Below are 24,169 nucleotides of genomic sequence, written 5' to 3' on the forward strand. Positions count from 1 at the left end.
TACAAAAGTAAATTCCGAAGTAGGTAACGAAGGTTCAGACAATGATGCACAAGCCGTGATCGAAGAAGTCAAAGCCGAATTTCGGCAAATTAAAGACAAAGTAGTACTTGAACTTCCTAAATGGCAGGACGAAGCTATCCGAAAGGTTGAATAACGCGAAAGTGATGCCTCAGTAACTGAAAAGAGCAGAGCATTTTTCCAGCTAACACCAAGCTGAGTGAAAATGAATGACCTCAGTACAGATACGGCAATCGGCATGTTAAGCCGATACCATATTCGGAAAGCACTGATGAGCGAAAAAGTTGCTGTCCGTCTCTGTCATTATTAAAACTTGAACAGAGCATTTTTTTAAATTAATAGTTATGGGCTTATTCATCAGAGAAGGATAACCCACATACCACAGTATTCATAAAAAGTTTTAGGATCATCTTTCCACGATCATGGAACGAACGTCGTAAAGTAAAGTTTGTTGTGTGCACATAATCGACGATGCTGCCTTGTGGGCAAATGAAGTTGTAGATTTTTGTGACACGTATGAATGTTTTTAATGCAGATTCACTGCCAAATTTTGGTCTGCTAGCAAACAAGAAAGTTGAGAAAAGATGTTTATAGTCCTGAATACTACAATAATATTCGAGAAAAATTGATTTACGTACCAGATACCGACCTTAAATCCTTTGATTCCCTTGATCTGATTCAAGAGGACCTCAAACAAATGAACGGAAATGAGAATAATCAAAATTTTGGTGGAAATTTTAGGGAAAACAGAAATAATGGACACAACCAAAATAATGGACACAACCCGAATTGGGACAATAATAATTATAAGCGAAATAGAAATGGCCATGGAAATGGAAGTGGGACCGGAAATGGAAGCGGGAATGGAAATAGAAACTTTATCCGTCAGCCAGCTCCACCCACTAATTTTAATTAGAACTTCCAGTACTCTAACAATAAGAATTCAAACCAATATCAACAACTCAACCATAATAGCCGCAAAAGAAAATATAACAGAAACTACGATAATGGGAATTATCAGCGTGATAATCAAAACACGAACAATCAGTGGCGTCCAATTGAGGTCAAGGTTCTTGGCAGGCTGCTGTCGCTACTCAACAGCATTTACAGATACAACAATTCAATACCAGAGTAATAATACGTCACCCAAGTACCTCAAAAATGTGGCCGCAAACCTGTCCTAGTGTACGCATAGTAGACGCGACGGGATGGCATAAAGTTACAGAATGAACTTGGCAAAGAACCCAGAAAGTATAAATTAGGCAATGGTTAAGGCATCTGTCAATGATATAACTATAGATATAATTACAGATACTAGAGCTACTACTTCCGAGATGAACTGTAATTTGCACAAGCAGCTAAGTTTGATAAGTAAGATTCCGGTTTTCCCCGTTCAGAAATGTGATGTTACTGGAGCTTTTTTTGGGGAGGGGGGGGGGCAGTCATAGACTTTAAAGTTTTAAATACAGGTCGACGTTGTAATCCAGAAGGAAGTACTGAAAAGCACCTTCTTGGCGTTGAAGAAATTATCGGTCTCGGTTTGGGGATCGGATTTTCTGTGCAAGAGGAAAACTATAATAGACCTCTAGGCAGGAATATTAGTTTTAGAAAATAGAGGTAACAGTATAAGGCAGAACCTTCTGAAAATGCCGAAACCTCACAGTAAATACTGCCAACCAATTAACATAAAATGCATCAGTCCAGTGGTACTGAACACTGAAGATGAATTTAGTTTGAATGGTGCCCATAATAGGGAAGAGGTAGAGATTTCAGAACTTATAACTAATAAAGTGACTGAATCCAAGTATCTGACAGACGAACAACAAAAGGAACTTGGTAATCTGTTGAATAGTTATATTAAGGCATTTGACGATAAGCCTGGAATTAAAAAAGTTTACATGTACCATATAGAAGTATAAAACGTCCCCTTTGAACAATTGTACAGGACTGTGCTTAAACTGACACACAATATTTTTAGCGCAACGCAATCTGACTTTCAAAAATCCCTGCAAAAGAATGGCCCTGACTAACATTAACCTATACGTTTCACAAATCACTTACCTCACAAAAATCTTGGTTACTCGAACTACTGCAATACACCAAGCGCCACTACGGAAGGCACTAACTACTGATAGGCATAGTTAGCAAATGAAAGATTTTGATAGAGAACAAACAATGTATTTACCTTAATAGTCATCAAAAGTCATAATATATATAGGAGTTCATAACATCCATTCTTACAAATATCAAAACTCCGCCATTTCTCTCCCCACATCCACCACTGCTGGCGGCTCACCTCCAACTGCGCAACGCTACGCGCTGTTAACAGCCAGCTGCCGCTGCCCAACACTACAATGGCAGACAACAATGCAAACTAGCCACAGACTGCACATAGCACAGCCAGTGATTTTCATACAGAGCGCTATGTGGCGTTACCAATAAGAAAACCTAAACAGCCTACTTACAGAAGTTTATCCCCTAGAACATTCTGTTGATCTCCTTATCCTGTACCTTGCTCCAAAAAAAGAAACAGTGACCAAACAGATCCGTAAAATGTTAGATTGGCAGATCATTGAGCCTTCAAATTCTTGTTACAGCACTCCGTTACTCGCCGTGACCAGGCTTGGTTTTGGACGTTAACAAATTAAGCATACCTGACCGGACGCGACAAGAAAACTTAGAGGATCTATTACAGATCTTCTACGGGGTGAAATTCTTAACATCCGCGGACTTAAAATCCATGTACTGTCAGGTCAAAATAGATAAAGAATCTAGGAAATACACAGCCTCCAACTTCTCTACTAGAAGCTCTCAGTTTCAAGTAATGTCGTTTGGTCTAACCGTGAACGGAGACGGTTTTACCACAGCGCTGGATACTGTATTCAGAGCTGCCTGATAAAGTTACTCTCAATGTAGATCATCTTTTAATCACAGAAATGTGGGAAGAAGATCTCGAGAAAATGATCCCGTTGGTCTCAGTTCTTAAACTGTCAGCAACAGCCCCAATGGGCTCGCACATCTGCGCCGTCGATGTTCCAGATCATTAGTCTCCAGCCGACCAGAAGAGAGATCAAGACAAAGGCAACAAAGGAAATTATAAACCAATGCATAAAAAAACTGAAAAATCCTTTAAAATCACTTAAAATCCGTACATGGAATATTTATGGAGCTGGTTGTTAAGCTCATTTAGTATTAGAATGGAGTACTTAAGACCTAAGAATAATTGGAGTTTTATAATGATCAGTCACCAGTAGGCTCAAATAGGTGTTAAAAACGATATTTACGTGTGAATACAAAACTGATCTTTGAAAATATGACGCTGTCGTTGCGCCTTCGGGACTGAGGCCAGTGATACAATCTTTCACTGCCCCCAGTCCGAAAGGAGAGGGGGGACGGGTGGGCAATATAGCCACACTTTGACATCTTTAAGCCGTAATTTTAATAAAAAATAAACTTTAATTAGTTTAACTGAAATATTTAAGTATTAGTTATAAAAAATAAATACAAGATAGCTCTAAGAGAGTAAAGCAGTAAGAATACATTACAATTCGTTTGTTTGTATTAATCTATAAGGAATAGAGACAATATTGTTCCGCTCTTGCTTGTGTTCACATCTTTTCTGTAACAACGTTGTCTGTTAATCCTAGTTGCTTCGATGTGATGATTGTGAATTGGAAGTTGTAACAATATATCAGTATTATTAAAACTGTGTTTCACGCGATTTATTCCGAAAAGTGAATTCGCCGTGTGCTCGGCGTTGATTCCAAAGATCAGACTTTTTTTTGAAGATGTGATAAATCAGATAAAGAAATAGAAGATCTTACTATGGGAGATAGATAAGAAACTATAATTATTAACAGATAAAGACTATGGGCATTGAAAAGCAGTGAAGTGGTAAAACTTGATATTCGTTTTCTGAGATTTTAACGTAGCGAACATTACGCTAAGCGAGAGCTGTTCAATAATTAGCCAATATTAACTATGAGCCTAGCATCTGTGGCCGCTGTAGGAGGCAAGCATTGAAATCATTTCTACTACGAAAAAGTAATTTCAAAATAGAACCGAAGTACATTTCAGTTTGCTTGGAGCGAGACTATAAAACCTGATAATTAAAGACATATTTTATCTGTGATTAATTTCTGTTAGAGAAGTAAATCAACGACGTTTACTTCACGATAAAAGTAAATCGTATTTAACCGTATCCTGGTTACTTTTATCTTCTTCTATGTCCTTGAGATTCATCGATGTGTGCTTCATAATAAAATCTACCACTAGAACGTAACAAGAAAGAAGCCACGTAAGCACATCAAACTTTTAATACGACTACAAACAAAAAACAGCTAGGAGAACAAGATTAAATACACTGTCAACTTTTTTTCATATTATGTCTTCAGTCTTACCTATTTCAAATTAAAACTTCCTTATCTCCGTATGCTAGCCAACATTTATTTTAAATGCATATTTAAAAATTAAAACTGCAGTACCCCATTGTCCTAACCATTTTTAATACTGAAAGGATGAAATTATTAATAGTACTGGAGGTCACATACTTTAGTAAAAAGAGGTAGCACACACAATATTCAGCTGTACTACACAGAGCTTTATGCTAGTGTCACAATAACTTAACAAATAAAGAACCCAAAGATAAGCTTCACATAACTGCCGCTACTATGAACAAACAGCATAAAATATTTACATATAATATACATATAATCAACAACAAAATTTCATGAACTAGCAATTCCATAACCAAGAGGCTACTGCACTAATAACTTAATGGAATTAAATAGCCAGAGTTATGCATAAAACATATTTAGTCAGAAAACTCGCTATTCGGGTTACGGCCAAACAGTGCACTTGTTATCTCGGGAATAAGCTGTTTTGCAATTAGTATTAGCCGTGCTTCGATAGTATCAAGAATTTGAATTCTGCCTTTCTGTGATAGCAACTCTATTCCAAGAGTAACTTTTGGATTCAACAAGGATTCGGTGTCCACTTTTATTGCTATATCCTTCCCACCAATAATTTCTTTGTACTTCTGTGTAATAGATGACAAGATGCTGTCAAAAATACGTTGATCAACTTCATGTGTCTTTACAGTGACATATGGCTCGAAACGCTGCAGCAGTCCTTGCATTATTAACTGATAGAGAACGTGACTATATCGAGACTGATCCTTTGTGTCTCTCTCAATCTCTTTCTCGCCTCTTCAAGTACGCTGCACACACCATCCTCAGGAACTTTCAAGGCTTTCAAGTGTATCTGGTTTAACATGTCTGATGACAGAAGTTCCACTTCTTTTCCTATATTTCATAATATTCTATTATTTTCAACAGTTGTTGCACCAATTGGCCTTTTTCGCTGTTGAACTTCTCTTCATCTTTTGTATCAATATCTTCAACCATTTCATTTGCCTCTTGCTTGATAAAGACCATAATGTGCTTCATCTGGTTTTGATCGTCAGTGCAACATAAAGCCACAGCTAATTTCAAATTTAGCCTGCAGGAACGCGAAACAACCGGTCACAAAGATCCGTCTACCACGCGGCTGCGAAGGCGGACTTTCGAAAGAGTCCCAAGAATTTTCTACAGGAAAAAAGATCTAGTGGTTTAGCCGGGAGGTGGAGTTGCGATATGTTGTTTGAATGTTCCTCACTTTTTACTTTTATCATCAAGTTCCTTATGAAAAGTAAGCGAGTTTCTTAGGAGAAACTGACGGATGGGCGAGTTACACTACCTCGCGCTTGGTGTCTAACTAGACATTCTGGCTGCTGCGTCTATACAGGGTAGGCCATTGATCGTGACCGGGCCAAATATCTCACGAAATAATCTTCAAACGAAAAAACTACAAAGAACGAAACTTGTCTAGCTTCAAGGGGGAAACCAGATGGCGCTATGACGAGGCCATAGGTCAAACGGATATCAACTGCTTTTTTCTAAATAGGAACCCCCATTTTTATTACATATTGGTATAGTACGTAAAGAAATATGAATCTCTTAGTTGGACCACTTTTTTCGCTTTGTGATAAAAGAGTTGGTAACAGGTAGGTTTTTTAAATTAAAATACAAATCGTAGGTACGTTTGAACATTTTATTTCGGTTGTTCCAATGTGATACATGTACCTTTGTGAACTTATCGTTTCTGAGAACGCATGCTGTTACAGCGTGATTACCTGTAAATACCACATTAATGTAATAAATGCTCAAAATGATGTCCGTCAACCTCAATGCATTTGGCAATACGTGTAACGGCATTCCTCTCAACAGCGAGTAGTTCGCCTTCCGTAATGTTCACACATGCATTGACAATCCGCTGACGCATGTTGTCAGTCGTTCTCGCTGGATCACGATAGCAAATATCCTTCAACTTTCCCCACAGAAAGAAATCCGGGGACGTCAGATCCGGTGCATGTGCGGGCCATGGTATGGTGCTTCGACGACCAATCCACCTGTCATGAAATATGCTATTCAATACCGCTTCAACCGCACGCGAGCTATGTGCCGGACATCCATCATGCACCATTGAGATTGCCATCGATAAAATGGGGGCCAATTATCCTTCCTCCCATAATGCCGCACCATACATTAACCCGCCAAGGTCACTGATGTTCCACTTGTCGCAGCCATCGTGGATTTTCCGTTGCCCAATAGTGCATATTATGCCGGTTTACGTTACCGCTGTTGGTGAATGACGCTTCGTCGCTAAATAGAACGTGTGCAAAAAATCTGTCATCGTCCCGTAATTTCTCTTGTGTCCAGCGGCAGAACTGTACTCGACGTTCAAAGTCGTCGCCATGCAATTCCTGGTGCATAGAAATATGGTACGGGTGCAATCCATGTTGATGTAGCATTATCAACACCGACGTTTCTGAGATTCCCTATTCTTGCGCATTTTGTCTGCTACTGATGTGCGGATTAGCCGGGACAGCGTTTAAAACACCTACTTGGGCATCATCATTTGTTTCAGGTCGTGGTTGACGTTTCACATGTGGCTGAACACTTCCTGTTTCCTTAAATAACATAACTATCCGGCGAACGGTCCGGACACTTGGATGATGTCTTCCAGGATACCGAGCAGCATACATAGCACACGCCCGTTGGGCATTTTGATCACAATAGCCATACATCAACACGATATCGACCTTTTCCGCAATTGTTAAACGCTCCATTATAACACGGGTAATGTATCACGAAGCAAATACCGTCCGCACTGGCGGAATGTTAAGTGACACCACGTACTTATACGTTTGTGACTATTACTGCGCCATCTATCACAAAGCGTTAAAGTGGTCCAACTGAAACATTCATATTTCTTTACGTGCTACACGAATATGTAATAAAAAATGGGGGTTCCTATTTTTAAAAAACGCAGTTGATATCCGTTTGACCTATGGCAGCGTCATCTAGTGGACCAACCATAGCGCCATCTGGTTTCCCCCTTCAAGCTAGACAAGTTTCGTTCTTTGTAGGTTTTTTTGTTTGACGCTTATTTCGTGAGATATTTGGCCCGGTCACTAGCAATGGACCACCCTGTAGGTATACAGCGTCGTTGGGTCTTTGTACAGCAAAGCGACAAGAGACGCCATCGACGTTCCACTTGAAGTCAGTTCGTGACCATCGTTAGTGCCGCCACTGTACACGGGTAGGCATGCTTGTTATGTCAATAGTGGCCGTTGATCGAGCGACCCGGTATAATGCGATCAGTAATCAGTTTCCGCATGCTAATCGGTAATAACTTCGACGCGATGCAGCAGTGAGTGGACGGAACAGTGGGCGCGGTGATAGTATCATGTCTCTGCAATAGCAATCTAAACCGCTCTTGCCTGCGCCCGTCTCCTCAATTCTCATGAGTATTAGCATTTCAACTATCTCTCTGTGCACTCTCTCTTAATTTGGGGGTTAGACCATTCATTGCAGTGTCTGTAACATGTTGCCTTTTTAATTGTTATTCTGTCTTGTCCTGCAGCAAGACTAGTTCTCGATAGTTTCTTAGCTTAATTTGTGGGCGGTAACCGTTGTTCACTTGTTACAGGCTACTCTCATTTAATGTATTTTTCTGCAACAATACAAAACAGACGTGTTTGTTTTTTCTTGGTCTATGGTTTCCCACTGTCGTTCCTTTTCATTATCTATTGAATACTGAAACCCTAGCTAGACGTGGTGGTGTGGTCGGGACAACAGCAGGAATGCCGTTGATATTTAGCATCGCCAGTTCACTTTGGGAACAAGGTAAACTGACAGCCAGTTTAATCACTGCTGTCATATTTTCGATTAGTCACATCATCTCATGTCATCTCAAGAAGCAAACACCAAAAAGATACTGATTAACATTTACGGCAACTTGAGTGAGTGGGCCTAATTTACGATACGAAACACCATACCCCCTCCCCTCCCCTCCGCCAAAACAAAATTATAGAATCACCCTCCGGTCTGAACTGCACACTTCAGACACTGCGGGCTTGACGCCTCAGCAGGCTGTCCGTGCCCTCGACGCCTCGCGTCGCTTGGACAGAGTTGGAATCACGACTCGTCTGGCCACAATACACGCCTCCAGCCAGTTACTCTCCAGCTTCTGAGTTAGTTTGTCACTGATGACCTGCTGCTTTTTGTGCCGCTGTAAGCAATGGCCTTCCGTGTGGTACCCGACTCTCAAAGTCTGTGCCGTACAGTTTGCTTCGCATTATTCGCTGGACTGAGATGGATCTCCATTTTCTGTCGGTAGCAATTCGCGTGCGGTTTGAAACCGGCTCTCAGTGACAATCACCGTCCTTTAGTATCTTTGTACACTGACGGGAAAAAAGGCAACGACGAGAAGGAATTGTGCGAAAGGAGCGCCACTGTGAGGATGCAAATCAGGTTTGCTGTATCTACACGCTGTAACGGTCGTGACCGTTACCTACCTTCGAGAGTAGTCGTAGTGAGATGGTGTTGGTCAAGAATGCCTTTAAGGCGACATTATCATCAGCTCACTGAGTTTGCACTTGGTCGAATATCGGGACTATCAGAAGCTGCGTGTTCCTTCCGCGATATTGCAGAAATACTAAGCAGTATTGTAGCCACTGTACCCAACTGCTGGCTGTCAGAAGCACAGAGAGGTTCAGTCACAAGGAGACCGGTCTCCGGACGGCCGCGTGGTACTACCGAGAAGGAAGCGTAGTATTCAGCGTATAACTGTGGTGCATCGTACTGCTTCTTCAGCCGCAGTTCGAGCAGCGGTTTGCACCACAGTGACACAATGAATTGTCATAAATCGTTTACTTCAAGGACAGCTCCGAGAGAGAGGCCCTGTAGCGTGCATTCGCTGACGCCAAACCACGGCCGTTCGCGACTTCAGCAGTACCAAGGGAGGGCTCATTGGAGGGCAGCTGTTGTGTTTTATGATGCCTCGGTGCCAGCGATGGCCCTGTGCTGACTATAAGGAGGCCAGGTGAACACCTGCAGCCAAACTGTCAATGGCGTAGACGAATTGGACCTACACCTGGGGTTATAGGCTGGGGTGCGATTTCATATCACTGCAGGAGCACTACCGGGGTTACCCTAAGCATCCTGATTGAAAATCTGTACGTCAGTCTGGTAATTCGAGCATGTCGTGTTGCCATTCATAAACAGCATTCCAGGAGATGTATTCCAAAACAATAACTCTCGTGGTTATCCCTTGCACGCTCGATGCAAATTTGAATGTCAGTTCGGTGGTTCAACGTGTTGTGCTGCCATTCATGAACAGCTTTCCAGAAAGTGTTTTTCAACGCTCAGTCACAAACCGCTGCTATAACTCAACATGCTCTACAGAGCGTCGACATGTCACCTTGCCCTGCTCAGTCTCCAGGCCTGTCTCCAATTGAGCACGTACGGGACACCACTGGAAGATAACTCTAGCGCCATCCACAATCAGCATTAACCATTCCTGTATTGGTGATTTCCCTAAATCGTTTCAGGCAAATGCCGGGATGGTTCCTTTGAAAGGGCACGGCCGATTTCCTTCCCCATCCTTCCCTAACCCGAGCTTGCGCTCCGTCTCTAATGACCTCGTTGTCGACGGGACGTTAAACACTAACCACCACCACCACCACCATTCCTGTATTGACCGACCAACTGCAACAGGCATGGAATTCCATCCCACAAACTGACATCCGGCACCTGTAGAACACAATGTATCAACGATTTGATGCTTACATTCAACATTCTCGTGGTTACACCGGTTATTGACGTCCCATCATTGCACATTTGCAATGGCTTTCCTCGCGCTTACATATAGCCAGATGTATTCCCGAAATTTGATTACTCCACATTAATTACACAGGCCAACGATAGAAATACTTTTTTGCTGAAAATAGCTTATTCTCATGTTTTTTAGGGTGGGAAATCCAAATATGATACTTAAAAAACTGTATCACCTAAAATTTCTTCACATTTTTCAATTAAATTTATTAAATTAAGCGATTTTTTAAGAATTTAACAGCTTTTATATAGTTAAAATAATTTAAAAAGGAGGTGTAATGAATGTAGATGACGTTGGTAGCACTGCTGAAGAACATTTGGTGGCAAAAAAGGACGATTCTATTTTTGTGTTAACAGATGGTGTTTTGTTTACTGTCAACCTAACCTCACGTTCCCGTTTCCTGTTCACGTGCTCAGTACAGTGTCTAATCGTGGGTGTAAAAACGCTGGTGACAGTTTTTGTTATATTTGTGGTGAATTTGTGATTAAAAAACACCAAAGAAACATTACAGACTTTGTGAAAAAGGTTTGTCTATCATACTTTGGGTCTAAACTTTGTGATCAAGACAAATCTTCGGCGCCGCATAAGGTATGTTATGTGTGTGTGTTGAAGATCTGAGAAAATTGTCCAAAAAAGAGAAAAAAGCCTTTAGATTTGCTGTTCCTACAATATGGAGGGAGCCAAGAAATCATTCCAATGATTGCTACTTTTGCAGTGTTACGGGTCATAATTCGAAAAACAAGAAGGTAATGAGCTACCCCAACCTTCCATTCGCCATCCGACCAGTAGGGCATGGTGTAGATTTGCCGGTACCTGAACAACCAGATGATTTAAATTCTATTCCAGCAGAAGTATTTTCTGATGTTCAAAGTGATTTAGATGAACCAGATGATGATGAATTCCATTGTAATACAGAAAGTATTGTTTACTAAGACCAAGGTTAACGATTTGGTTAGGGATCTAGGCTCAACGAAAGAAAAATCTGAATTGCTTGGCTCTAGATTAAAAGAAAAGAACTTATTGGCAGTTGGAACCAGCATATACATGTATAGAAAGAGAGAGCAGCAATTTTCCAAGTTTTCTCAACAAGAAGGTGATTTAGTGTACTGCTCAGAGATTCACAGTCTGATGAATGAGTTTGGTATTGAATACAAAAAGGAAGACTGGAGGCTGTTTATTGATTAATCCAAAACTAGTTTATAGGCTGTTTTATTACACAATGGTAACATGTATGCATCTATACCTGTTGGACATTTTGTACATATGAAAGAAAGCTATGAAAACCTAGAAATAGTGCCAAATAAAATAGGCTATTCTGTTCATGGTTGGATGATATGAGGCAATCTAAACGTGCAATCTAAACATGCATGCTCCTTGGTGAGCAAGGTGGCTTTACCAAATTTCCGCGTTTCTTGTGAGAACGGGACAGTAGGGCTAGGGATCAATGCTGGTGCAAAAAGAACTGGCCTGTGAGGGAGACTTTAAAACCTGGTGAGAAGAACATTCTACGCAAAAACCTTGTAGATCCATAAAACGTACTCCTACCACCTCTACATGTAAAGTTAGGCCTAATGAAACAGTTTGTAAAGGCTCTGCCTAAAGATGGACCATGTTTTAAGTATCTCTGCCAAGAGTTTCTACACATTTCAGAAGCTACACTAAAAGAAGGCGTCTTTGTCGGACCTGACATTAGAAAATTGATGTTTGATGTTAACTTTTAATCCAAAATGACTTAAATGAGAAATAAGCATGGCTATCATTCAAGCAAGTCGTTACAAAGTCCTTAGGACATGAAACAGACCCAGAATATGTTTCTACTATAGCTACAATGTTAAAGAAGTTTAAAATCACCCTGATTACTTCCCAGACAATATGGGAGATGTTAATGAGGAGCAAGGAGAGCGTTTTCACCAGGTGATGGAAAAACGCTACCAAGGCCGCTGGAACACCAACATGCTGGGGGACTAGTGTTGTTCACTTCACCGAGAAGTTCAGCAAGCGACGCATCGTAGAAAAAGCTATACAAAAAGCTAAAACGAAAAAAGAGAAAGAAAATACAAAGCAATTCCAGCTGTCAAGTGACACCTCTATTAACACATATCATTGTTTTAAGTAGATTACTGTAAATACAAACCATGCTTATCTTGTAACAAAGCCTTTCATTAATTTCCCCATTTACCGTATAGCATAGGATTTTTATACTATGTAATAAAAATCATATTGCTCGAAAACATTGGGTGATACAAAAAAAACCAAGGCTAGATTTGGATTCAGCTCATAAAAATCTATAAAGATCAGCTATCAAAGTAAAAAAAGTTGTTCAAAAAAATTTTTCGTTGGCCTGTGTTATTTCCTACTGTTGCGATCTTTTCCCGTCAGTGTACGGCCACTGTTCCTACGCCGTGTATCATGGCTGCGAGAGGTACACCATTCCTTCTGGACACGCCTGAGAGATCGCGTTGATATACCAACAAATCGCGCAACTTAATTCACAGTGTTGTCGTGAGCACTACCATACACGATAGATTCTTTCCGTCATTCTGCAGGGCTCTACGTCGACCCATCTTACTGCGTTGATTCCACACAACCGAATGGCAAACACACAAACTACATCATTGCCTTGACTCACGTGAGTGGTCGCACAACTTCGCAGTACCAGTTCTGTACCGTATAGAGTGCTCCAAAGCGAACAGTGTTCTTTTTTTAATAGGGGTTACTACGATTTTGTCCGGCGAGCTTATTCTTTCGACGTCGCTTGGCGTATATTTTTGCTTGCGCGCTGCGGATGTAGAGCAAACAACGTGACACTCGCAGTGTCTGGCACGTGCCCAGAGGACGTCCCCTGTTATGCCGCTCGTCGACGTGGGCGTCTGGGGTGGGCGGGTCTCTGGGAGGGCTGGCGCGCAACTGCGCAATCTGGAGCGTCCCTGCGGACCTGAGTGCTTTCAGTAATTACATTGCTCACTGTCACGCAGCCGCGGAACACATAATTCAGGACAGTGTTCGCAGCCCGCACCTCTCAACGTGCGACCGCAGAAGCAGATTCTGCACAAGATGAAACAGCCTATTAGTTCTACGAGCGAAGTTGCGCCCACTACCAGCTTTGCGTTTCACATTTGAGATAAAAATTGCAGATTCAGTGTCTAACACGAAGGGGAATATTGAATTGGTTTTGCAAATACTTTGTATAAAAAGTATACAAGAAGATACAAATGAAACACCATTATCTGTCTTAAAGAGTAATTTTCATTGCGCATAAAATACTTACAATAAAATTTCTAAAACAATACGAGTTTTGGAAACTGCTGTAGCACACGTATCACAGCATAAGTGGCAGTCGTAGACTTTTCTATGGTGCGAGAGCTTCTCTACATATTCGCCCTTCAATGCGACACATTTTCCCAACGACGGATGACTTGATACCGGTATTCTGAGCTGTTCCAGCTCAAAATTCACCTTGCCGTCATTCTGTAAATATGCCCACATCGGTTTCATCATCCGAGGAAGGAGAGAGAAACCACAGGCTACCACTTTAAGAGAATGCGGGTGATGTAAAATACACTACTGGCCATTAAAATTGCTACAGACGCTAAATTTAACCGACAGGAAGAAGATGCTGTGATATGCAAATGATTAGCTTTTCAGAGCATTCACACAAGGTTGGCGCCTGTGGCAACACCTACAACGTTCTGACATGAGGAAAGTTTCCAACCGATTTCTCATACACAAACAGCAGTTCACCGGCGTTGCCAGGTGAAACGTTGTTGTGATGCCTCGTGTAAGGAGGAGAAATGCATACCATCACGTTTTCGACTTTGATAAAGGTCGGATTGTATGGAATCGGTGGGTTCAGGAGGGTAATACGGAAAACCGTGCTGGATCCCAACGGCCTCGTATCACTAGCAGTCGAGATAACAGGCATCTTATCCGCATGGCTGTAACGGATCGTGCAGCCACATCCCGATCCCTGAGTCAACAGATGGGGACGTTTGCAAGACAACAACAATCTGCACGAACAGTTCAACGACGTTTTCAGCAGCGGTGACTATCAGCTCGGAGACCATGGCTGCGGTTACCCTTGACGCTGCATCACAGACAGGAGCGCCTGCGATGGTGTACTCAACGACGAACCTCGGTGCACGAATGGCAAAAGCCCTTTTTTCGGATGAATCCAGGTTCTGTTTACAGCATCATGATGGTCGCATCCGTGTTTGACGTTATCGCGGTGAACGTACATTGGAAGCGTGTATTCGTGATCGCCATACTGGCGTATCACCCGGCGTGATGGTAAGGGGTGCCATTGGTTACACGTCTCGGTCAGCTCTTGTTCGCATTGACGGCACTTTGAACAGTGGACGTTACATTTCAGATGTGTTACGACCCGTGACTCTACCCTTCATTCGATCCCTGCGGAATCCTACCTTTCAGCAGGATAATTCACGGCCGCATGTTGCAGGTCCTGTACGGGCCTTTCTGGATACAGAAAATGTTCGACTGCTAACCTGGCCAGCACATTCTCCAGATCTCTCACCAACTGAAAACGTCTGGTCAATGGTGGCCGAGCAACTTGCTCGTCACAATACGCCAGCCACTACTCTTGATGATCTGTGGTACCGTGTTGGAGCTGCATGGGCAGCTGTACCTGTACACGCCATCCAAGCTCTGTTTGACTCAAGTGCCCAGACGTATAAAAGCCGTTATTACGGCCGGAGGTGGTTGTTCTGGGTACTGATTTCTCAGGATCTACGCACCCAAATTGCGTGAAAATGTAATCACATGTCCGTTCTAGCATAATATATTTGTCCAATGAATACCCGTTTATCATCGGCATTTCTTCTTGGTGTAGCAGTTTTAATGGCCAGTAGTGTACGATAATCCAAAGCAGCAGCATGTTCGTCTGTCTCCTGTGTAGGATTCCGTGGAGCTAAAATCGGAGTGCGGTAACGCATGTCATGTTCAAAATGTCGTGCAAGATCTTGAAAAATGATCTGTCAGTGATTATCACTTTTCCGCAGGCACCGGAACTGTGATACACCGGTCTTTGAGCACCAGAGCACCTTCTATCGTTTTTCCTGGTTTTTCGCAGAGAGATTGTCTGCTACTTCTTGCTTTTTTATTCAGACGTTTTTGAACACACTGTAAGCGTCTCCACCACACAACCACTTTGTTATCCGATAATGCATTGTTTATGTATAGTGCCACCAACTCAGCATATTGAAATAAAATCTCGGTTTATGCTGACACTAACCTGAATTAGTGAGTTCAAGTCATAGCGCGAAAAACACTTCCAAAACATTAAAGAATCTCCTCCTGTGTGAACTACTTCCCACTGAAGAAAATATGTTTCAGATGGCTCTAAGCACTATGGGATTTAACATATGAGGTCACCAGTCCCTTAGACTTAGAACTACTTAAACCTAACTACCCTAAGGACATCACACACATCTATGCCCGAGGCAGGATTCGAACCTGCGACCGTATCTGCAGCGCGGTTCCGGACTGAAGCGCCTAGAACTGCTCGGTCACAGCGGCCGGCCCACTGAAGAAGTTATGTGTATCACTGTGAACAACAGCCTTTTGCAAAATAGACAACTTGCAACGTACTGACAGTGTAGCCGGGATTTTTTGTGATATAATCGCTATATCCAAGTCTCTGGCGATCTGTCTGGGATACTTTCCGAGAAAACTACAAGGGAAAGTGAATTATTAGGACCATCTGACGCCATTTTGACAGAGATCTGCAGTAAAGATTGAGAGAAAGAGCGCGTAGACCCCTTATAATACAAAAATATATGGATTTTGTTATTTATACAAGGAGAGAAATAGACATGGCGACACACATATAATTAGAAATAAAACAAATGTGTGTGCGTAACGAACCGGTAATATATCATTCTGAACGCAATCGTATTCTCCATCCCCCTTGAATGTGAGTTGCAAGTCATATGTATTTCGAATCCTAAAAATATTCGCATGCAGTGTGAAGTTGTATGATTCTAGAATCGAAAGAAGCAAAACAAAGTGATTGCAAATTATTGAGTTACTGTAGATGAAATCACGAGAAATTTGAGGATAGTGGATAAAAACGGACTCTGTGGTGAATAGGGATAGCATAATTTTTATCTGCATGTCTTAGATTAGTTCCAAATGCTATTTATTGGCGTTTGTCTAATTTTTAAACCCATTTATCGTACGTTTAATCTTTTTTTTATTGCTCTTGCCGAAGGTATCAGTTGTGGGAAATTTAACGCTTTCGGAACATACGGTATTGACTGTTTTGGAGGGGAGTTGTAACCTCCGTGACACAGTACTCGTTAAAGCCTGTACTATGGTAAGTGAGCGGCGTTCATCTTATGAGAAAGGATTTTCGTATAGATATCGACCGCGTGTACCTGAATGGTGGCAAATCAGACTTACATCCACTCTGTAATAACAATGATCCGTCAAGTAAGTTCGAAATGCAATTACACGTCAGGATAGACCAAAAGCAAACCAGAAGATGCTACCAATGTGACAATAATACTGTCGCCAGCCTAATTAGGCATTAACTGATTTTCTTCCCTGTACAAGTTGGTATATATTCATGCAAAACAACAAGTTGTAACACTACATAATATCGTAGAATTTTAGAATCAGAAAATCTATTGAACTGATAGTTTCACGTTCTGTACTGATACGGAAAGTTATGAATACATAACACTACACTATTATGTTTACTACAAAACTTTATACTGTCTATTAATCTGATTAAAATCGGGCATATGCTACCCTAGAAATTGTACTTTCTCGCCACACACAAAATATCAATTTTGATAAAGATAAACACTGATAAATTTTGACTTTTATATTGACTTTAACTTTTGCTGGTCAAACCAATTTAGAACACTTCAGAATTCAAATGGATGAAGGGGGGACCCCGAAACTGTTATGATCGCTGTACTTAAAAAAAGATTACTGAATTAATATTCATTCAAGATTTCCAGTATATAAGTTACTACTCTTTTCATCTTATTTACAGCTCATTTAAATGCCTTTAAACCTGTCTCGAAATAATAAACTTCATTACTATATCAGTACTAAGGTTATCTTTCGGCTTCGTTAGAGCTTCGCTATTCATTTACTGGTTCATTAACAAGACATTTCTTTAAAAACCATTCTAATATAGTTAGTTCTGCAAATAATTTTTATTAATACAGTTTTTAATTTTCATTTCGGGACACTCGGATTGCACAACGTTTGGAAAGGACCCTGTCTAGGTTAGTTGTGAGGATAATTAAATGATGGAAAAGTTCTGGTAAAATTTAGGTTATTATTGCACCAAACAAACACAGTTCACTCTCTGATCCATACGAATACAGTAATAAAAATTTCAACCTGCTAGTATCGATGCGGCGGTTGGCGGGCGGCAAGGTGGCGAGGCACAGAGCACACATACAACCATAGCTATGGCTCTTGAGGTATCGGCACTTTAATTCTTCTTAGCGTTGCAATACTTTTCCATTTAGTGCCTATGGAATTTTGCCATGCTGTGCGGGCGTTGGAACGGCATACCCGAGGCTCAATGAAGCTACGTCTTCCAGGAGAGCCTCCTCGCTCCAGAAGGTGTTGCTCAAACCAGTGCCAAACTGCAACTAGTACTGCTGCGCAGCCCGTTGTGCCGTGCAGTGCCCGCGCGCATTTTCCCGCGCTCGCCTGCCATCCACCTTTTACCGCTCCCTGACAGACCTGGTATTCACCCGAGGTTTTACATTCTACATATCCTAACACATTGCCTACGTATGGACTAGACGCACAGTTACAATTTTAAACATCTTACAACAGTCTCAACATTTGTTACATTTCAATTCTATTAGAATATTACTTGACATTTGACATAAACATTAATATTCACATTGAAACTTATTTACAGTTTTCTTAACATAATGGCACGAAGCAAAAAGAAATGAAATCAGAACATCAATTACACAAGTTTATCGTAAATCAGAAGAAAGGATTACTTATATGTACAATAGTACAGAGTCGTTGTTGTTACAGAGTGAACGCACGTTGGCGATGGATGGTCGAATTTTCAGTCAGTGCAGACACTGTTTCATACCTCACCGCCAGGTCCGCTGCGGTAGGTTAGTCTGAGCTTAAGCGCCACGGTTGCCTCGTAGTTCTGTTTGTCATCTTGCGATCTCTTCTCTCCATCCCTTATGTGACATTTTGGGGCTCATACGTTATTATCTGAATAAACAATTACTCTCTTGCTATAAAGTGACCTGCTTGTCTTTAAAGCGAATTTCCCCCATTAATATACATTTTGGGTAACGCCATGAATACAGAAGAAAAACACATCCACTCTACGCCCTGGTCTTGGTGTATTCAAGGTGCAGCACACACATAAAAAGAGGAACTAAATCCGCACTCAGATGATGTAACCGTAACTGCTGCCATCTTGAGTGCGTGTTTCTTCTCGTTGCTGGACCCGTGTCCCTCCTCATTCGTCACGGGGTATCCACATTGCAGCACACACGAAATAGTGTAATTGGATTGAAAATTCAGTCACATTTAGAATGTGTGACCAGAAGATCATGTGACTGGAAGCGGCATCACGACCTTTACCCGTTGATTTTTTGCTATTAGAGTGAGTAATTGCCCTCCAGTGTTTGTCCTACACTTTTACAAATACTAAGGCAGACTGATATGACGTCTAAACCGGAATCTTCTGGAGAATTAAATATTGTTGACTTGTGTGGATGTGCATGCATTCCATGTCATCTGGTCCGTTTACCGGTTATAATGCTATGATCAAATGTCTAACATGGAACTCGGTCGAGCTACCAAACAGCAGTGCTGACCTTTCTGTAGAGAACTATCTGTGGCATGTATGACTATTTGTCGTAAGCGAACCAGTATGGGATACATTATCTTCTCAGGGGTGTTTCTTTTTACAGTGTTAAGAATATGGAAAACACTAGTGACAGTAATGTAGTAGTGACACTAATATAAAGGTGAATCCTGGCTGTTTTGCTGGTAACAACAGAGAAAAAATTACGCCTTACTGATACATAAAGGGGACATTGTTTGTCGAGCAGACGTAGACCATAATCTAGAAAAAAATTTGTATACGTAGTTCTAATGTCTATTGGGATGTAAAACTACCTTAGATACTGTTAGATACTGTTGAGCGTAATATATTTCTGGTTGTAGCGCCTAAAATTAGAAAACACAGTTGTTATATTTTTAGTTGGATGGCGTATGTTGTGGAAGACAGTAGTTTTAATAGATTATTCGGTAATGGGACAACGCAATATCATACCTCAATACTTTACATAAAAAAGACAATCATGACCTATAATGATTTCCTAATGGCAGAAGGATGTAACTGTCTGTTCATCTAATCGTTTCATCGGCCAAGTTAGTCGTGTCAGAAACACACGAGTATTTGTTATTTGTGGTTTCTATGAACGTCAAACCCAGTGCTCTCCTCAGACCTTTTTGTTAGTGTGTTAATAATATGGAAAAAATCTCGTAGCCGTAATTATGAGTATTCAAAGAACAACTACGCATCTCTGGAAGGTCTGACTGTCCAGAAATATCGAACAAACTACACCTTCCTGACACATGAAGGAGGCCATGTGGGTCGAGCGGAATGAGACTGTCACCTATTAGAGGTTTCGTATATGCAGTCCTAAGAATGTTGTGTAATTTGTCTATTGAGGAAGTACTGCTAGCTTCAATATGGTTCATCATGACATCTTTTGTGCTTATGACTCGTAAATTGAAATACATAAATGTTACATTTTTAGCTGAATGTGTGCCAGTTATGACAAATAGCAGTTTTATTGGATTATTCCGTAATGGAATACCTTGGTACTCTACTCAAAAACGAAGATGATCAGACCTATAATAGATTATAAAAGCATACGCTGTATGCCTGTAGTTTTAACGTGGATATCGACTGCACTAGAAACAGCAATGCTGGCAGCTGCATTATAGCCAACCTTATGGAGGACTTTGAAAGTTACTCTGCCAGATGATTTGTATCATTTCGTCTACTTGCTATAGAACCAAGATTGAGAAACAGCCTTTGTTATACACTCAGCCTATGGCTGCCAGAAATATAGTTTTTCAGATTGGTTACGTTTTCAATAAATATCTTCGAACCTATATTTATCTCATAACATGATTAGAATTTTCATGGTGTGTGTTACGAGAAGATATGATATTTGATCGACAATCTGAGATACTAACTTGGATTAAATGATGTGGACTACAGTTATCAGGTAAACTAGTTCCAAAAAAACCTACTTTACTGATAGTTCAGAGCTTACATTCGTATACAGTATTTCGGAACAAGTATTAGACACAGATCCAATGAGTGCGCGTAATCTGAGACACTCACCAACTTGGATTAATGGATGTGACTACAGTTATCATGAGAATTACGTCCAAAGAAACCTACTTTACTAATACTTAAGAGCTTACATACGTATATTTCTGAACAAGTATTAGACACAGATTCATTTTTTTTTTTAATATTTGTCCGACCTCTAGGTCCCTTTTTGCTTACAAGAAGATCAAATAAACATGACGCCGCTCTTCCACACACACACACACACACACACACACACAGAGAGAGAGAGAGAGAGAGAGAGAGAGAGAGAGAGCGAGACAGACGGAGAGAGAGAGACTGAATAGGGTACTTTGTGTCGGTCACAAAAATTGTGCAAGAAAGAAAACGTCTATCACTCTCAAATTTCTTTTATCTTACGCTAGCTATGAATGTCACTTCTCGGTAGCTTTTACACCAAAAGAGCGTTGTCCGATTTGATTTCACCTAACAGTAGCGCGTTGATTCGATCTACTAGTATCAAGTGCAGCATTACGTTATTGGTTTTTGGAGAAGGCTTCTACGTAGTAAGGTGTGTGTCAGAACTACTAAAGATTCACTGCTCCAAAGTGTGGCCAGCTACCTTATAAAACGCGTGAGCTGGTTTTTTTCTTCTTCCTAGGAAACAATATGTGAGTCAGTCCGATCGAAATTTACCACTACATACATGTTGTTGTTGTTGTGGTCTTCAGTCCTGAGACTGCTTTGATGCAGCTCTCCATGCTATTCTGTGCAAGTATTCTGTGCAAGCTTCTTCATCTCCCAGTACTTACTGCAACCTACATCCTTCTGAATCTGCTTAGTGTATTCATCTCTTGGTTTCCCTCTACGACTTTTTCCCTCCACCCTGCCCTCCAATGCTAAATTTGTGATCCCTTGATGCCTCAGAACATGTCCTACCAACCGGTCCCTTCTTCTAGTCAAGTTGTGCCACAAACACCTCTTCTCCCCAATTCTATTCAGTACCTCCTCATTAGTTATGTGATCTACCCATCTAATCTTCAGCATTCTTCTGTAGCACCACATTTCGAAAGCTTCTAATCTCTTCTTGTCCATACTATTTATCGTCTATGTTTCACTTCCATACAAATACTTTCAGAAATGACTTCCTGACACTTAAATCTATACTCGATGTTAACAAATTTCTCTTCTTCACAAACGCTTTCCTTGCCATTGCCAGTCTACATTTTATATCCTCTCAACTTCGACCATCATCAGTTATGCAATTTTGTCATATGATGACATGATGGAGACCGTGGCTGTTGTTTGAAGACAAATGTTGATGGTGTTGCTGTCCTAACACCATCAACATTTGTCATCATCAGTTATTTTGCTCCCAAAATAGCAAAACTCATCTACTACTTTAAGTGTCTCATTTCCTAATGTAATTCCCTCAGCATAACCCCACTTAATTCGACTAGATTCTATTATCCTCCTTTTGCTTTTGTTTATGTTCATCTTATATCCGCCTTTAAAGAGAGTGGCCATTCCGTTCAACTGCTCTTCCAAGTACATTGCTGCCTCTGACAGAATTACAATGTCATCGGCGAACCTCAGAGTTTTTATTTCTTCTCCATGGATTTTAATGCCTACTCCAAATTTTTCTTTTGTTCCCTTTACTCCTAGTTCAATATACAAATTGAATAACAGCAGGGAGAGGTTACCACCCTGTCTCCCTCCTTTCCCAACCGTTGCTTCCCTTTCATGCGCCTCGACTCTTATAACTGCCATCTGGTTTCTGTACAAATTGTAAATAGCCTTTCGCTCCCTGTATTTTACCCCTGCCACCTTCAGAATTTGAAAGAGATTATTCCCGTCAACATCGTCAAAAACTTTCTCTAAGTCTACAAATACTAGAAACGTAGGTTTGTCTTTCCTTAATCTATTTTCTAAGATAAGTCGTACGTTCAGTATTGCCTCACGTGTTCCAACATTTCTACGGAATCCGAACTGATCTTCCCCGAGGTCGACTTCTACCAGTTTTTCCATTCGTCTGTAAAGAATTCGTGTTAGTATTATGCGGCCGTGACTTATTAAACTGATAGTTCGGTAATTTTCACATCTGTCAACACCTGCTTTCTTTTGGATTGGGATTATTATATTCTTCTTGAAGTCTGAGGGTATTTCGCCTGTCTCATACATCTTGCTCACCAGATGGTAGAGTTTTGTCAGGACTGGCTCTCCCAAGGCTGTCAGTAATTCCAATGGAATGTTGTCTACTCCGGGGGGCCTTGTTTCGACTCAGGTCTTTCAGTGATCTGTCAAACTCTTCATGCGGTATCGTATCTCCCTTTTCATCTTCATCTACATCCTCTTCCATTTCAATAATATTATCCTCAAGTACATCGCCCTTGTATAGACCATCTATATACTCCTTCCACCTTTCTGCTTTCCCGTCTTTGCTTAGAACTGGGTTTCCATCGGAGCTCTTGATATTCATACAAGTGGCTCTCTTTTCTCCAAAGGTCTCTTTAATTTTCCTGTAGGCAGTATCTATCTTACCCCTAGTGAGATAAGCCTCTACGTCCTTACATTTGTCCTCTAGCCATCCCTGTTTAGCCATTTTGCACTTCCTGTCGATGTCATTTTTTAGACGTCTGTATTCCTTTTTGCTTCATTTACTGCGTTTTTATATTTTCTCCTTTCATCAATTAAATTCAATATTTCTTCTGTTACCCCTCGTCTTTTTACCTACTTGGTCCTCTGCTGCCTTCACTACTTCATCCCTCAAAGCTACCCATTCTTCTTCTACTGTATTTCTTTCCCCCATTCCTGTCAATTGTTCCCTTATGCTCTCACTGAAAATCTGTACAACCTCTGGTTTAGTCAGTTTATCCAAGTCCCATCTCCTTAAATTCCCACCTTTTTGCAGTTTCTTCAGTTTTAATCTTGTAAGAGGTGTGCGCTGTCTGCGATATGAGAATCGCTGACCAGAGAGCAGTATTGACTGCAGTATGAACTGTGTAACTGTAGCAGTTAGTTGTTGCTAGTCGCTAGTCTGAGGTTGTCTGCGCTTGCCTGGAGTCTGCTCTGGTCGGGGTCCGGAGCCTGAGTATTATTGTATAAGGTTAAAAGCAGCCTCGCGCATATCTAGTAATGTACCTGAACTGTCATCCAAATGTTTTAAAAAATGTCCTAATAATAATTTTTGTAATATAAAGTATTTTTTTAAAAAATCAGTTGCTTCCTTTCACAGATCACAAATGTATAGGCCAGCATTGCACGGAGCTGTGCTGGAAAAATGTTAAGTAAGAGCAGATATATTCGCCGTTTTTATTGAGGTAAGAATTTTTGCCTTTTATTCAGAATGATCTTACGGGGCCACGACGCAGCACTGCTGTCGTCCAAATTTTACCAGGTTACTGAATTTATTTTTTATTACGAGGTTTAGGAATTTTTCTGTTTCGAGCTTACATTAAATGAGAAAAGAATTTTGTTGGTACATTAAATGTGAATGCATTTCTGCACGGAGATTATAAATGGGAACCAATTTTGTTCTGAGGTCACACAAAAATTAGAATCATTAAACAAATAATATTTAAAATTTTATTAAATTTT

The 24,169-nt window shown here is 40.9% G+C and overlaps 1 pseudogene; it reads right to left on the reverse strand.

Annotated features, from left to right (window-relative positions):
* Nucleotides 1-4,831: 4,831 nt before the first annotated feature.
* The window catches only part of LOC126225742 (V-type proton ATPase subunit E-like), a 35,518-nt pseudogene continuing 16,180 nt past the window's right edge, over nt 4,832-24,169 (reverse strand).

This window comes from Schistocerca nitens, chromosome 1 (assembly GCF_023898315.1).
Source record: "Schistocerca nitens isolate TAMUIC-IGC-003100 chromosome 1, iqSchNite1.1, whole genome shotgun sequence".
Taxonomy (NCBI): domain Eukaryota; kingdom Metazoa; phylum Arthropoda; class Insecta; order Orthoptera; family Acrididae; genus Schistocerca; species Schistocerca nitens.